Source organism: Haematobia irritans, chromosome 1 (genome assembly GCF_050003625.1).
Source record: "Haematobia irritans isolate KBUSLIRL chromosome 1, ASM5000362v1, whole genome shotgun sequence".
Taxonomy (NCBI): domain Eukaryota; kingdom Metazoa; phylum Arthropoda; class Insecta; order Diptera; family Muscidae; genus Haematobia; species Haematobia irritans.
In genome coordinates this window covers 242,572,366-242,588,932 of record NC_134397.1, presented here as the reverse complement: position 1 = coordinate 242,588,932, position 16,567 = coordinate 242,572,366, and the positions used below count along the sequence as shown (strand labels likewise).

The 16,567-nt window shown below is 32.6% G+C and overlaps 1 protein-coding gene across 4 annotated transcripts in view; it reads right to left on the bottom strand.

Annotated features, from left to right (window-relative positions):
• side (motor axon guidance molcule sidestep) overlaps positions 1–7,749 on the bottom strand; it is an 805,094-nt gene extending 797,345 nt beyond the window's left edge. For 2 of the 4 annotated variants that reach the window (XM_075310279.1, XM_075310349.1), the window contains exon 1: positions 4,969–7,749. The gene's annotated coding sequence lies outside the window, so the exon portion shown is untranslated. The remainder of the gene's footprint in view (positions 1–4,968) is intronic. The other 2 variants (XM_075310417.1, XM_075310488.1) reach the window with 1 other exon arrangement.
• Positions 7,750–16,567: the final 8,818 nt, after the last annotated feature.

The window sequence follows — 16,567 nt, the reverse complement described above, 5'->3', positions numbered from 1 at the left end:
TCAACAGACAGTCGGACGGACATGCTCAGATCGACTCAGAATTTCACCACGACCCAGACTATATATACTTTTTGGGGTCTTAGAGCAATATTTTGATGTGTTACAAACGGAATGACAAAGTTAATATATCTCCATCCTATGGTGGAGGGTATAAAAACTGGACGCTAGGTCTAATTAAATCCATATTGGCCGAGAGATATATATCAACCGATTTTAACAAAATTTGGTATGCACTGAAACAACAGTGAACCCTTTTTCATTGCAAAATGAACTAAACTGTAGTAATATTGACCATGATTTAGCCCTTAAGATTTTTTTCAACTTGTCTAGTTTATAATTTTCTTAAATTTTAGTTCATCTATAACATTGTAGTTTAGTTCATTTTTACAACACCATAAGATTTATATACCCCTACCAAGTTAAAAAGTCAGTATTATTTTGGTTTACTTGCTTATTTTGTGGGAAATCCGATAATAAAAATTGGTTAACAGTCTCTTTAAAATGTCGACGACTAAACTATTTTTAAATCAATCATTCCACAGTACAGAGAAATTAAATAATTAAAGGAACAACAAACCGTTTTACTATTATGAAAATTTTCATACATTAAAATTAAACTTTCTTTAAGCAAAAGTACTTTATTATAAAACTTATGATGAAACTTCTTAATACAATGTTTTTTGTGAATAAAAATTATGACCACGTGGAACAGAGAGTAGTTCATTTGAACCCGCTGTTTGGACATTTTGACTTATCCTTTTTTTATTCATCGTAGGTAGTTTTTTCACATATCTTGCTGGAAAAAATGGAAACAAAAATGAAAATTGTTAAAAATTAACACCATGTAATGAAATATAATTTTTAATTCTTCATTTTAGCTTGTAACTTACCATATTTGGGGCATTTTATCAAATGGTGTAAAGAATTCAACTTTTCTTTGGAAAACGTATCACATAAAATTTGTACCTGAAACAATTAGAGAAATAATGAGTTTATTTTATTTTTTACATTAATTAAAATTATTAAATAGGTTTCCAAAAAATCTAATGAAAAAAGTAATAATATGCATACAAATATTATGGTTAACCCTAGACAGTCATCATTCGTCAAAATGACGACACGTAATTTCATTTTCGATTTAAAATGCATTTTAGTCTATTGGAAAATGGTAAATTTAAGTTATACTAATTCGACCGTTTTATGAATTTTTGTTTTATACTAATTAAAACCAAATTGAATAAGAAAATAAATTCAAGTTCTGTTAACTTTTTCGCTCACGATGAAAATTATAGCGTCTTGAAATGAGCCGTAGTCAAAATGAGGAAGGACGACGTTAATGTACAAAAAATAAGGATGACTGTACAGGGTTAAAAGAAAGTTAAAGAATCCTTACCAATTCACTATTAAATTACAGGCAAAGGAGTACTAAAAATTTGTCCAAATGTTTAAGGTGTTATTCTGAAATTAAATATTTGTTTTTACATTAAAAATATTACATTGGTTTCCAAAAAATTTGATGAAAGAAATACTAAAATAAGGCATTAAAAACCTGTAATTTTGATGATAAAAAGGTCACAAAAACGTAAATATTCTAGTTAAAATAAAGCCAATTTTTAAAAGAAAACTTACCAATTCTCTATTTTTTATTTGTTCGAATCCATCTGGAGTTGCTCTGAAATTAAATATTGTTTTAACAACAAAGAAAAACATTAAACTGGTTTCCAAAAAAATTAATTAACAAATAATAATATACATAAAAAATATTCTTTTTAAAAGAAAGTCATATTAAAAAATACTTACCAATTTATGAATAAACTATACGCTGAGATATAACAAAAATTTTCCAAATTCATCTGGAATTGAATACTAATTTTTTACATAGAATAATAAAAATTTCAATACACTTTCAATTTCAACATATTTTCCTAAATATTCGTAATAACTTTTTTCTAAACTACCGATAAAATATTAATAACTTTCATTTAAAAGGTTTAATAAACAAACACCAATATATGTATGTCTCAAAAATCCAAAATATTCCATGCCTTTATACTCCCTTGTTGCATACCTACTTAAAAGATGCAACAGCCCACGCCAACGCCAACTATACAACTGAAGCATGCCAAACAAAACCAAGCAAAGCCAAAACATTCATACAACAACAAAAACACACGTGCCTTTATTGAAAACAACACCTCATCCAGCCAAATAAACCATCCGCGAACACACACACACAAACCACTAAATGGACAAAAATAAAAACAACCCCACACTCATGTATACACAACAAAACTCAAGTAACATCATCTTTACATTAATCACATTCCACTATGCCGATAAAGATCTCTGTACTATGCATTAGTTTATCGCATCTGCTGACAATTTACTCTAAGAATAATATTCGTAAAGGCACACCAGTTTACGAACAATGAAACGTTTAACTTAAAATTTGCAAAATTTTCAAGAAATGTTATCTACCATTTTTGACGAAAATGTCTATAAATTTAATTACATGTGAACTAAAAATATTTCATTGGGTAATTTTTTACCAACAATTATTAACTATAGGAATTGTCTGTAAGAAATTGCTATCCACTTTCAAGTTCATTTTTCGTAAAAAAATATTTTCTCATACAAAAAAATCTTATAGTAAATTGCACTTATTATTTACAAAATACTTTATATTTCACAAGTAGTTTTATAGCATGACAAACGAATTTTTAACTACCAGTTAAGAAATTTTTTAAGGAAATTTCCATCGTATTTTGTAGGCCATGAACTAAACGATAGCTACTTAGAATTTGTAAAATTTCCTTCCGAGTAGTTAATTTTCGTTGAAGATGCGAAAAATGAACTAAAATTCTGGAAAATTCTTGTAATAAATTATTGTAAAAAATTTCTTAAATTTACGAGACACTTTTTTTTCTGTGTGGATAGTTATAATATTAATTTTATTTCCTGTGCAAAATTGCATATGAGTGCAAATCGTGCCTAAATGTAAGAACTTTGGAGATGATTAGTTTATAAATACGTCATTTATAACCAAATCGGTTATAAATATATATGGCAGCTCTATCGAAATCTGAATCTGTTTTTTTTTTTTTTTCAAAATCAAAAGGGATTGTCTTTGAGCCGATCCTAAGACCCTATGCCAAATTTGAAGATAATCGGACTTAAATTTGACAACTTTGTACACATGAACAGAGAGACAGACGGAAATCGCTCAGAAGATAGACTCAAACGATCCTAAGACCCTATGCCAAATTTGAAGACAATCGGACTTAAATTTGAGAACTTTGTACACATGAACAGAGAGACAGACGGACATCGATCAGAAGATAGACTCAGATCGTCTCTGTTCCTTCTTTGCATTTCATATTTGGAAAAAATCGGTTCATAAAGACGTCAATTATGATCAAAACGGTGATAAATATATACACTGAAAAAAATATTGTCGTGAGGTCAAAGATTTCATGTCTTTAAAATACGAATACAAATTTTGCTTAGCATAGAAGACGCATTTCTCTAAAATAAAGTTATTTTCTTTGTCCAAAAGTCGATAAACTTTTCAATGAAGTCGTATTGTACTTATAATTAAGTGATTTGACTTAAAAATTGGTATCTTAACATGAAAGAAAAAATTTATAGGCTAAGGTCAACTTGACTTTAATAATTCAGAAAACTTCTTTAAATTTAATGAAATTGTCTTTAAATTTGTTGGCTTTTTGCATCTTGACTACAAAGCAAAAAATCGTTCAAATATAGGACATGTTTTTCAAAACTTTATTTTTAAGAAGTTTCTTACTTCAAATATAGCATAATTTCTACTGGAAGTCGAGTCCTAATTTGGAAAATAAAGTTGCCGTTAACTCGTTTTTAAAGGACTTTGATAGTATATGAAGAAAAAAAGCTGAGAAAGCGAAAAATTAAAATTTGCTTCCTAGAAGCAAGTACACATAACCTAAATTTAAAAGAGAATTGTGTCTTAAAAGTATCCTTACTTGTATTCTCCGCTTCTTTGGCTCGGAATCAATTCCAAATTTTTCAAAGTAAAGACAAAATTTTTGGAACCGAGTCTGCTTTTTTTCAGTGTATTGCAGCTCTATCGAAATCTGAACCGATTTTTTTTTTCCAAAATAAATTGGAATTGTCTTTGAGCCGAAAGAAGTGTCTATGCCAAATTTGAACAAAATCGAACTTTAATTGCGAGCTTTTTAATTCAAATTTATTTCTTATATCGTTACTGAAATTTTCCCCTCCTTTGGATTGAAATCATTAGTTTAAAGACAAACACTTTGGAACCGGTCATGTCTTTTTTTTTGGTGTATAGACTGTTTACTAATGTCTTGCTAATGATTTTCTAATATTTCTCCACTTTGAAATTTTGAAAAGGCTAAAAAAATATGAAAACTTGATATATGTAAATATCGAAAGAAAGAAAAATGATTTTAATTACAATCCCTAAAATGAAATATTTTCTCTAACTGCATTCTTACTGATAATGTCCACAAATTTCAAAAATATTCAAAATATCTACAATTTTAAAATATTCATATACAATATAAAAATGTTTTCCCTTTTGACATTAACAACATTAGCTTGTAACATAGAATTTTCCCCTAGACCATTTGAGTGTCTTTGAAAATTTCATAAGATATTTTTTGTCCAAAAATAAAAACAAAATTCTAAATTTATTCAAAACAAAAAAATTACTTAAAAATTCCACCAGAAAACCTATACACATACATACATGATAAAATGCAATGTTTTACTCCCCCCTCCTCCTCCTCCTCCTCCTCCTACATTGAAAAATTCATTTCCATTATTAGTGAGAAGAAAAATATTCCGGTCTATCTCACGAAGAAGAAAAAAAATCTCAAAAAAAATTTGCAATTCAAACTAAGACAAAACAGATGAAAAACAAAACAACAAAAAATATCTAAAATATGCAACCAACAAAACACTTACCTTACGTTCTTGTAGTCTACTAAAAAACTTATATTGAAGTTTGATATTATCCAATATTGGCAGTAGATGAAAACTCCATATTTGAAGGCATTTAGAAGAATCCTTGGCTTAGTATGAATTGGATTTTCGTTTTGGGAAGGGATTTTTTGTTATCTTTACTCAGATTCACTTTTCACTTTGCATTAGATATTGGAAAACACTTTTTTCTTTTCGATTGTGAGGGATATTTTTTTGTATATCTCGGGCCAATATGAATTAAATTGAATTGAATAGGAATTATATTTAAAATTTTATTTGAATTAAATTTTTCGTATGGATACTTTTCTTTTTTTCTATGTAAAGTTTTTATTTGGAATATTTGAATTTTTTGATAATTTATTATTTATTTTTTATTCTAAATGGTTTTGAAATTTTTTTTTTTAGATTTTTTATGAGGGCTCTTTTATTTGCTATTACACTGTATATAATATTTTTTTTTACAATATTTTCTGTTTTTTCTTATTTTGTTTTTTTGTAATGATCTCTTTATTATTGAATATGTCTTATTTTATTATTCTGACATTTTTATTGTATGCTAATTAATTTGCAGTTGGTTGCTTGATTCCCCTTAAGTGTTATAAATGATGTTTTGGAGACTCTGCTATAATTTCTCTAAAAAGAAAAGGCCTCTCACATTCCTTTGATATACGCGAGTAGGAGGCCTATTACATTGAGACACACAAACACACGCACTCATGAGATATAAAGAGCACAACTGCAAAACTTATAAACTCTGTTAAAACGCGGACAAATACGTACGTAGCTTTGCAATGTACGGTAATTAATATGAATTAAAAAAAATAAATTGCAATTTTTCTTTTGAGAAATGTTGATGCTTGTAAAGATTTTGCTGTTATTTTTTCGCTCTAATTTGGTTGTGGGTTTTATGAGACGTTTTTCTTTAACTGGATATTTCCTCTTGCTTTGATGTTTTCCTATTTTTTTTGTAGGAGGTATTTATTACTGGTATGCTTGGTTAAATATGTCTAAGGGAATTCGTTTTTTTTTCTCAAAGGTTTTAAAACACTTTATTATTTTTATGGTTATTTTTGTTAGGGTATTTTTAAGGATATTTACTAGTAATTCTTTAATTTTTTGTTAAATTATTTTCACATGAATTGTGATAATTTTTCTATAGGCTTTTGTTGAACAAAATTTCCTTTTATTTTGGGTTTTCTTTTGGGCGGTTTTGTCCCCAATTTTATTTTAGTAAATTACACAAAGAAACTTTATCTCTTTACACCACAAAAACAAAACACAGATCTTCTTCTTTAGGCATTGCGTGAGTAGATTTTGCTGTTGTTGTTGTTTATTTTTAACCTTTCCTTAAGCAAAAAATGAAGGAAACAACAAAACTATGGCACACTCACTTTAAACACACTATAATCATTGGCCCATTGATATAGGTGGGGGCTGAGAGCAGTGAGAATGACTATGAGTATATGAGTGTGTATGGGGAGATGAGTGTTGCTGTTGTTGATGTTTTTTTTTTTTGTTGGTTTCTAGCACGAGTAAATTTTGGTTGGTTTTGTATTTTTACGATTAACAGGAACAACAGAGGTCGTTGGATACGCACATATAACACACATAGGTTCCATACCATACACCCACACACACACACGTGTGAAAGGCCCCTCAAAAAGAAAAACAGATTCTTTTTCTTTTTTTTTGGATAGGCAAAAACGAATGACAACAACAAAAATACCGACAAACCGACCGACCGACCGAACGACCGTAACGTATCGTTTAGGAGACCGAAGAAAAACACAACGATTTAAAGAAAACAATGAATCGAACAGATAACATATAACTTTGGGATTTATTAAATGGGAATTTCCTTTAACAAAAATATGAATAAGGAAAGCTTAGAATCCCTTATAAAACGTTTTGTTGTTGTTGTTGTGGTGGTTTTGATTTGATTTTAGTTTGTCACTTTAAAGCATTTGCTTAAATACTTTTTAAGGGGGCGGCGGGAAAGTGGGGATGTGTTTTTTTTATGTTAAGCTACAACTGTTGTTGATGATGATTGATGGTAAAGGTCTTCCATTCAATTTGACTAAATAGAAAACTCAATTCACTCTCAATATTTATAGGGAGAAGCAAAAAATTCATTTCCCTTATATTTTAATAATTTATTTCTCATAGGTTTCCTTCGAATCGTAAACATAAACACACGCACTCACATCATAAAATCACACAACAAACAAATCTATTTCACTTTCATCTCCCGCAAATGTTGAGGGCTGTGTGTGTTTTCCTTTTTATTTCTTCGACGTAATCGTTTATGTTGTTGGCGTTGTCGTTGTCGTTACCGCCAAGTTAATACATATATTTTCTTCCCGTTCCGATTGTTATGGTTTCATTGAAATGTTCTCAACACACTGCTTTACACCAGAACGCCAAACATAATCCCATGCATAATAATGCTGAGTGATGCTTGTTCTTGTTTTCTCAACTTTACTCCAAATAACGGTACTCTTTCAGAGAAAAAGCAAAATTGTCCCCACTTAATACAACAAAAACAATAAGAACACAACACAAATAGGAACGGTCACACACGAGATTAATATACACAAGCAAACATTTATATACAAAGGTGGTCACTCATTCAAAAACGTACACAAAAATTAGTTTCAAAATTCGATCAATTTAAATATTTCTTTTCGATTTTTTTTTTTCGTATGTTAATTACTATTAATTATTGTTTACAATAATGCGTTGTATCCACTTCAAAATTTTTGTAATAACACTTGGAGTGTAGTTAAACACACAAATGCAATTGCAGTTACTTGCTTTGTTTTCGATAATTTAGCGCCACCGTCGTTGATGTTGCTAAGACGAGACACGAATATAAACTGAAAACTGAGATACCAAAATCTTGCAGAGATACTTTAGATGTCAATCGTTAATGTGGGGGAAAACAAATTCAACGACAACAAAATGTTTGCTGCTTACAGTGACGTTGGCTACATATGTTGAATTACTCTATGAGTAGTATGGCTGCTGATTCTCGCCCCGTAAACATGCACCCACAGACACACACACACACCCTCGCGTAAACATTTCATTCGCGCCTTGTTGAGTATCGTGTCGTGTGTGTTTGACTTCGTTAACCTCATAATCATGATGTTGACAATGCGTTGAGGACATCGTAATAACTTCGGATATTTTGTTGCCGGACATATGCATACATACATATTCAGCAACGCATACGCACCCTCTCAGATAGAAGGATAGCTATTCTTCTTGGTGTATTGGGGCCGAAGAGATAGACAGTGAGAGAGAGTTGTATACTTTTAAAGGAAAATATGTTGCTGCAACATTTTCCTATGTTTTATGGGTTATATTGTTTGTATACGGAGGAAAAACTCTAATTGGGACATTTCTAATCTTATAAGAGAAATGTTTACATATACTATAGAGATACTAAGGTAATAAGTAACAGCTGGTATGGGTTTCAATTAGATCTGTGGCTTACTACCAGAAATTAAAATTTATATATTCCCGGCAGAACTTATCTTCTTCTATATAACAGGTTGGCTGATAAGTCCCCGGTCTAAGAAAGAAAAACACATTTTTTTTGTCAAAATTCGTTTTTATTATTCAACATAGTTCCCTTCAAGAGCGATACAACGATTTTAACGACATTCCAATTTTTTGATACCATTTTGGTAGTATTCCTTCGGTTTTGCCTGAAAATAGGCCTTAGTTTCGGCGATCACCTCTTCATTGCAGCCAAATATTCTCCTTGCAAGCATCCTTTTGAGGTCTGAGAACAAGAAAAGGTCGCTGAGCCAGATCTGGAGAATACAGTGGGTGGGGAAGCAATTCGAAGCCCAATTCATTCCTCAAAATAGGCCTCAGTTTCGGCGATCACCTCTTCATTGCAGCCAAATTTTTTCCCTGCGAGCATCCTTTTGAGGTCTGAGAACAAGAAAAAGTCGCTGGGGGCCAGATCTGGAGAATACGGTGGGTGGGGAAGCAATTCGAAGCCCAATTCATGAATTTTTGCCATCGTTCTCAATGACTTGTGGCACAATGCGTTATCTTGGTAGAACAACACTTTTTTCTTCTTCATATGGGACCGTTTTGCCGCGATTTCGACCTTCAAACGCTCTAATAACGCCATATAATAGTCACTGTTGATGGTTTTTCCCTTCTCAAGATAATCGATAAAAATTATTCCATGCGCATCCCAAAAAACAGAGGCCATTACTTTGCCAGCGGACTTTTGAGTTTTTCCACGCTTCGGAAACGGTTCACCGGTCGCTGTCCACTCAGCCGACTGGACTCAGGAGTGTAGTGATGGAGCCATGTTTCATCCATTGTCACATATCGACGGAAAGACTCGGGTGTATTACGATTTAACAGCTGCAAACACCGCTCAGAATCATCAACACGTTGTTGTTTTTGGTCAAATGTGAGCTCGAGCGTCACCCATTTTGCACAGAGCTTCCGCATATCCAACTATTGATGAATGATATGACCAACACGTTCCTTTGAAATCTTTAAGGCCTCTGCTATCTCGATCAACCTCATTTTATGGTCATTCAAAATCATTTTGTGGATTTTTTTTCGTCGGTATCCACCTCTTTCGGGCGTTCACCGTCATCCGTGCTCATTTCACCATTCTTGAACTTTGCGTACCAATCAATTATTGTTGATTTCCCTGGGGCAGAGACCGGAAACTCATTATCAAGCCAAGTTTTTGCTTCCACCGTATCTTTTCCCTTCGGAAAACAGTATTTTGTCAAAACACGAAATTCCTTTTTTTTTAAATTTTTTCACAATAACAAAAGTTGCTTCACAAAAGACGCTCTATCTCACAAACTAATTGACTTACAGACGTCAAATTTTGACACGAATCATTTGAAGGTTGGTACTATAAAAAACTAATATGCATTTAATACTAGCGACGCCATTTATGTGTCAGACCGGGGGCTTATCAGCCAACCTTGTTACTCTTACACCACAGAGACCTTGGGGCTACTGTTTACCCACAGGCACCCTCGGGACTACTGTTCCGCCAAAGAGACCTTCGGGCCTACTCCTACACCACGAAGACTTTCGGGCCTACTCTTACACCATAGAGACTTTCGGGCCTACTGTTCCACCACATAGACCTTGGGGCTACTGTTCACCAACAGACACCTACACCACGAAGACTTTCGGGCCTACCTTACACCACAGAGACTTTCGGGCCTACTGTTCCACCACATATACCTTGGGGCTACTGTTCACCAACAGACACCTACGGGACTACTGTTGAACCACAGAGACCTACGGGCCTACTGTTCACCCAAAGACACCTTCGGGACACTGTTCCACCACAGACACCTTCGAGCCTACTGTTCACCCACAGACACCTTCGGGACTACTGTTCCACCACAGAGACCTTCGGGCCTACTTTTCCACCACAGATATCTTCGGGCCTACTTTTCCACCACAGAGACCTTGGGGCTACTTTCACCCACAGACACCTTCGCGACTACTGTTCCACCACAGAGACCTTCGGGCCTACTCTTACACCACAGAGACTTTCGGGCCTACTGTTCCACCACATAGACCTTGGGACCTACTCACCAACAGACACCTTCGGGCCTACTGTTCCACCACAGAGACCTTGGGGCTACTGTTCACCCACAGACACCTTCGCGACTACTGTTCCACCACAGAGACTTTCGGGCATACTCTTACACCACAGAGACTTTCGGGCCTACTGTTCCACCACAGAGACCTTTGGGCTACTGTTCACCCACAGACACCTTCGGGACTACTGTTCCACGACAGAGACCTTCGAGCCAACTCTTACACCACAGAGACCTACGGGCCTACTGTTCACCCACAGATACCATCGGGACACTGTTGCACCACAGAGACCTACGGGCCTGCTGTTCACCCACAGACACCTTCGGGACTACTGTTCCACCACAGAGACCTTCGGGCCTACTGTTCCACCACAGATACATTCGGGCCTACTTTTCCACCACAGAGACCTTGGGGCTACTGTTAACCCACAGAGACTTTCGGGCCTACTGTTCCAGACCTTCGGGCCTACTCTTACACCACAGAGACCTTCGGGCCTACTGTTCCACCACAAACACTTGGGGCTACTGTTCACCCACAGACAACTTTCGGGACTACTGTTGCACCACAGAGATTTTTGGGTCTACTCTTCCACCACGGAGACCTTCGGGCCTCCTCTTACACCACAGAGACTTTCGGGCCTACATTTCCCCCACGGAGACTTTCGGGACTACTGTTCCACCACAGAGACCTTCGGGCCTACTGTTCCACGACGGATATGTTCGGACCTACAATTCCCTCCAAGATACCTTCGGACCTATTGATCCACCACAGAGACCTTCGGACCTGTGGTGGATTTTTTCGCAGGGAAAAAATTTGGCTGCAATGAAGAGGTCATCGCCGAAACTGAGGCCTATTTTGAGGCAAAACCGAAGGAGTACTACCAAAATAGTATCATAAAATTGGAAGGTCGTTATAATCGTTGTATCGCTCTTGAAGGGAACTATGTTGAATAATAAAAACGAATTTTGACAAAAAAAATGTGTTTTTCTTTGTTAAGACCCCGGGTCTTATCAGCCAACCTGTTAGACAAATCGATGTTCTCCTCCACTAACGATTACAAACAAACCGAATTCCCTCTCAACGACGTTCTCATCATGTTGGCATCACTGCTCCGCTTCTTTGGCTAAAAAGTAATACTAAAATCATTAGAACCGGTTAGCATTTTTCAGTGTCTAATTATGGGAGACAGTGATCATTTGCCAGAATGTCATACAGGATAGTAAATTTCATCATTTGTTTCTTGGATCCCCTTATGTTATATGCCGAATTTACATCTCCTTGGAAATATACTTTCACTTTCTTTCTATTCAATAGTGTTGTTCAATGCCGGATAAAGCTATTTCATAACTCACAATGTAGAATGTATTACAATATTCTCTTATACTCTTTTTCATAGCAAATATTCTCTTACTATCTGACAAACTCTATGCCTATCTCTTTGGGCTATGTGTTAATACCAAGAACATTAACATGATTTCCGCTCTGAAATCATAAAAAATATGCTTTAAGTTGCCCTCTTCTCTAACTTCGTGTAAAACGAAACATTTGTATGTCGCAATTTGTATATGGGTGGCTATGGACAAGAGGCTGTAGAAGTGTTTTGTGTATGAGCGTGTATGTGTGTGTGATGGTTATTTGGTGGCGCCACAACATCCGCTATGCCGGGTGTGGTAGAAAATAGGCCCAAAACTCGCTCTCACACACACACAAATAGAGTTTTTTCATAGAGTTCTACACACGCACACACACACACACATTTGCCTATACTACAAGTTGTTTATATTAATCAAAGTATGATTATTAAAAGATTCCTAAGCTAGAGAGGAGTTTTTCATTCTGTTTTCATTGTGTTTTATTAGTCTCATCCTCCCCCCGACCCCATCGGGGTTTTAGTTCTCTATTTGATTCCGATCCACTTTGTATGTCTATGAGAAAATATGGGTAATATTTTTATTATTACTGTCACTCCCAGTACCTGTACCAGAATGAGGGGTATAGATGCCCTCCGGATGCTTAGCATCAGCCGGATGCTGGGACACTCTGTGCCTTAGAATACTAATTGCCACAAATTAAATCACTTGAAATATGAACCTTGTAGTAGTAGATAAACAAGTTATCTACTACATATGGATTTACCTCTCTATTGGTAAGGCTCATAGCTATAGGCCATAGAGTAATAGGCTTAATTGCTTGGCCCTATGATGAGCTTTAGAGTTTATGCGTAGAACGTAGGCAGTGATTGTGGTGATTTCATTTGGCTTTCCATTATGCTTGGAGTACTGCGAGGCTATATATTTAGATGGTTTTTTGCTACTTTTTCCCACACACAATATTATCTCAGACATCCTTGTTAAGCCATCGAAATGGATGGAGACAATAAACACGAATGGGGCAAAATTCTAATCATTGATAATTGTATCGATGGTCGATACAAATGCCCCAATACCTTACGGAACATTCACACACAAACACATGGTCAAAACTAAGGCCATCTTCTACTATCCTAAGAATTTCTTATGCCTCCCCCCCCACCACCAACTCATTTAATCTTTGTCTAATACTTCACCTCAATATTCCAATGCTTTGGTTCTTGCCTTTTCCCTTAAGTTGGCATTATGGTGTCTGTTGCCTGCAGTGTCAGTGTACCAAGCCTAGAACATCTGTTCGCCGTGCCAAGCAGGCATGCAAGCAGCCAGCCAGCCTTACTAGCCTCTGGTGGAATGTGTGAATTATTACAAACAGCTTTGGGGTGTTCAGATATCAGTGATGGTTCACTAAATACATAATAAAATATAATAAATGAAACACAAAAAGCCAAAAACAGAATATTTCTTCCCTCACATTTCGGCTGCTCTGCCCATTTTGAGCAGAGGAAGTAGAAACGAAAAAAAAAAAAAACTATAAAACCATTTGGGATAAAAATCTTAAGGATACCACCAAGTATTGCTCTCCAATGTTTTCCGTTAATCAGGCTAAATCACATGTTATGTAGTAAGCATGTTGCTGACACACAGACACCTTGTATGTGATGAAGCAACATGTTGTTTAACAGAATCTCTTTGAAGAAATTCCTTACTCTCTTTCAGAAGAGAGGCAATCAAATGGTAATGTTGCTGGATAATTATAATTAATGTTGCTGGATAATTATCCATATTGTTGAAGTGGAACTTAAAAGATTTGCTATCAATATTTTAAATTCCACTTTAAGTTGTTTATTTATGTATTAATTGCCTTTTAAAGAAGTATATATCGGATACAAATTGCGGTGTTCAGAAGTCCAAGACGGCAAATCGGGAAATGGGTTGTATGGGCGCTACACCAAAACATGGACCGATACACACCACACTCGATAATCCTATTTGTTGACCTAAAATACCTTCAGTTTTTCAATTTCAGGGAAATAAATAAAAATCCAGGTGTCTAGAATCCCAAGAAATCGAAAACTTGGGAGTATTAGGTGCGCTCGGCCACAAGTTGAAATCCCCATAAAAACTTATTTGGAAGCAATCAAATGGGAAGTCCTACGACAACCTCTCTAAAGCCCAAACATTGCTTCTCCTTATAACCACATGTTCCGATCGACGAACGCATGTCTGAAAATCCATAAAAACTTTTTTTGAACCACTCAAATGGGAAGTCCTACCCCACGCAATGTATAGCCGAGGCAGTGGGTGCCCGATATTTAAGGCTCACTTAGACTATTCAGTCTATTGTGATACCATAGTGATGAACTTCTCAGAATTTTCGATAGAAATTAAATTTCGACAAAAACTTCAATAAAAATATAATTTTGACAAAATTCGTTGAAAGCAGAGATCATTCCTCCTCAACTAAGAGTTACATCAATTTTATATAGAAATACAATTTTGACAGAATTTTCGATAAAAATAATATTTTGACAAACATTTCTATAGAAAAAAGTAAAGTAAAATTTTGACAATCTTTTCGATAACAATATAGTTTTGACAAAATTTTCTATAGAAATTAAATGTTGACAAATTTTCTATAGAAATAAAATGTCAACAACATTTTCTATAGAAATAAAATGTTGGCAAAATTTTCTATAGAAATAAAATGTTGACAAAATTTTCTATAGAAATAAAATGTTGACAAAATTTTCTATAGAAATAAAATTTTGGCAAAATTTTCTATAGAAATAAAATTTTGATAACATTTTCGATAGATATAAAATTTTGACACAATTTTCGATAGAAATCAAATTTTGACACAATTTTCGATAGAAATAAAATGTTTAGAAAATTTTCTATAAAAATAAAATGTTGACAAAATTTTCGATAAAAATAAAATTTTGACAAAATTTTCTATAGAAATAAAATTTTGACAAACTTTTCTATAGGAATAAAATTTTGACAAAATTTTCTATAGAAATAAAATGTTGACAAAATTTTCTATAGAAATATAATTTTGACAAAATTGTCTATAGATATATAAATTTGGCAAAATTTTCGATAGAAATAAAATTTTGACAAAATTTTCTATAGAAATAAAATTCTAACAAAATTTTCTATAGAATAAAAATTTTAACAAAATTTTCTATAGAATAAAAATTTTGACAAAATTTTCTATAGAAATAAAACTTTAACAAAATTCTCTATAGAAAAAAATTTTGACAAAATTTTCTATAGAAATAAAATTTTGACAACATTTTCTATAGAAATAAAATGTTGACAATATTTTCTATAGAAATAAAATTTTGACAAAATTTTCTATAGAAATAAAGTTTCACAAATTTTTCTATAGAAATAAAATTTTGACAAAATTTTCAATAGAAATAAAGTATTACAAATTTTTCTATAGAAATAAAATTTTGACAAAATTTTCTATAGAAATAAAATTTTGACAACATTTTCTATAGAAATAAAATTTTGATAAAATTTTCGATAAAAATAAAATTTTGACAAAATTTTCGATAGAAATAAAATTTTGATAAAATTTTCGAAAGATATCGAAACATTTCTATGGAAATAAAATAAATAATAAAATAAAATAAAATGTTGACAAAATTTTCTATAGAAATAAAATGTTGACAAAATTTTCTAAGAATCAAAATTTTGACAAAATTTTCTATAGGAATAAAATTTTGACAAAATTTTCTATAGAAATAAAATTTTGACAAAATTTTCTATAGAAATAAAATTTTGATAAAATTTTCAATAGAAATCAAATTCTGACAAAATTTTCGATAGAAATAAAATTTTGATAAAATTTTCGATAGAAATCAAATTTTGACACAATTTTCGATAGAAATAAAATGTTGAGAAAATTTTCTATAAAAATAAAATGTTGACAAAATTTTCGATAGAAATAAAACTTTAACAAAATTTTCTATAGAAATACAATTTTGACAAAATTTTCTATAGAAATAAAATTTTGACAAAATTTTCTATAGAAATAAAGTTTCACAAATTTTTCTATAGAAATAAAATTTTGACAAAATTTTCTATAGAAATAAAGTTTTACAAATTTTTCTATAGAAATAAAATTTTGACAAAATTTTCTATAGAAATAAAATTTTGACAACATTTTCTATAGAAATAAAATTTTGATAAAATTTTCGATAAAAATAAAATTTTGACAAAATTTTCGATAGAAATAAAATTTTGACAAAATTTTCGATAGATATCGAAACATTTCTATGGAAATAAAATAAATAATAAAATAAAATAAAATGTTGACAAAATTTTCTATAGAAATAAAATGTTGACAAAATTTTCTAAGAATCAAAATTTTGACCAAATTTTCTATAGGAATAAAATTTTGACAAAATTTTCTATAGAAATAAAATTTTGATAAAATTTTCAATAGAAATCAAATTCTGACAAAATTTTCGATAGAAATAAAATTTTGATAAAATTTTCGATAGAAATCAAATTTTGACACAATTTTCGATAGAAATAAAATGTTGAGAAAAATTTCTATAAAAATAAAATGTTGACAAAATTTTCGATAG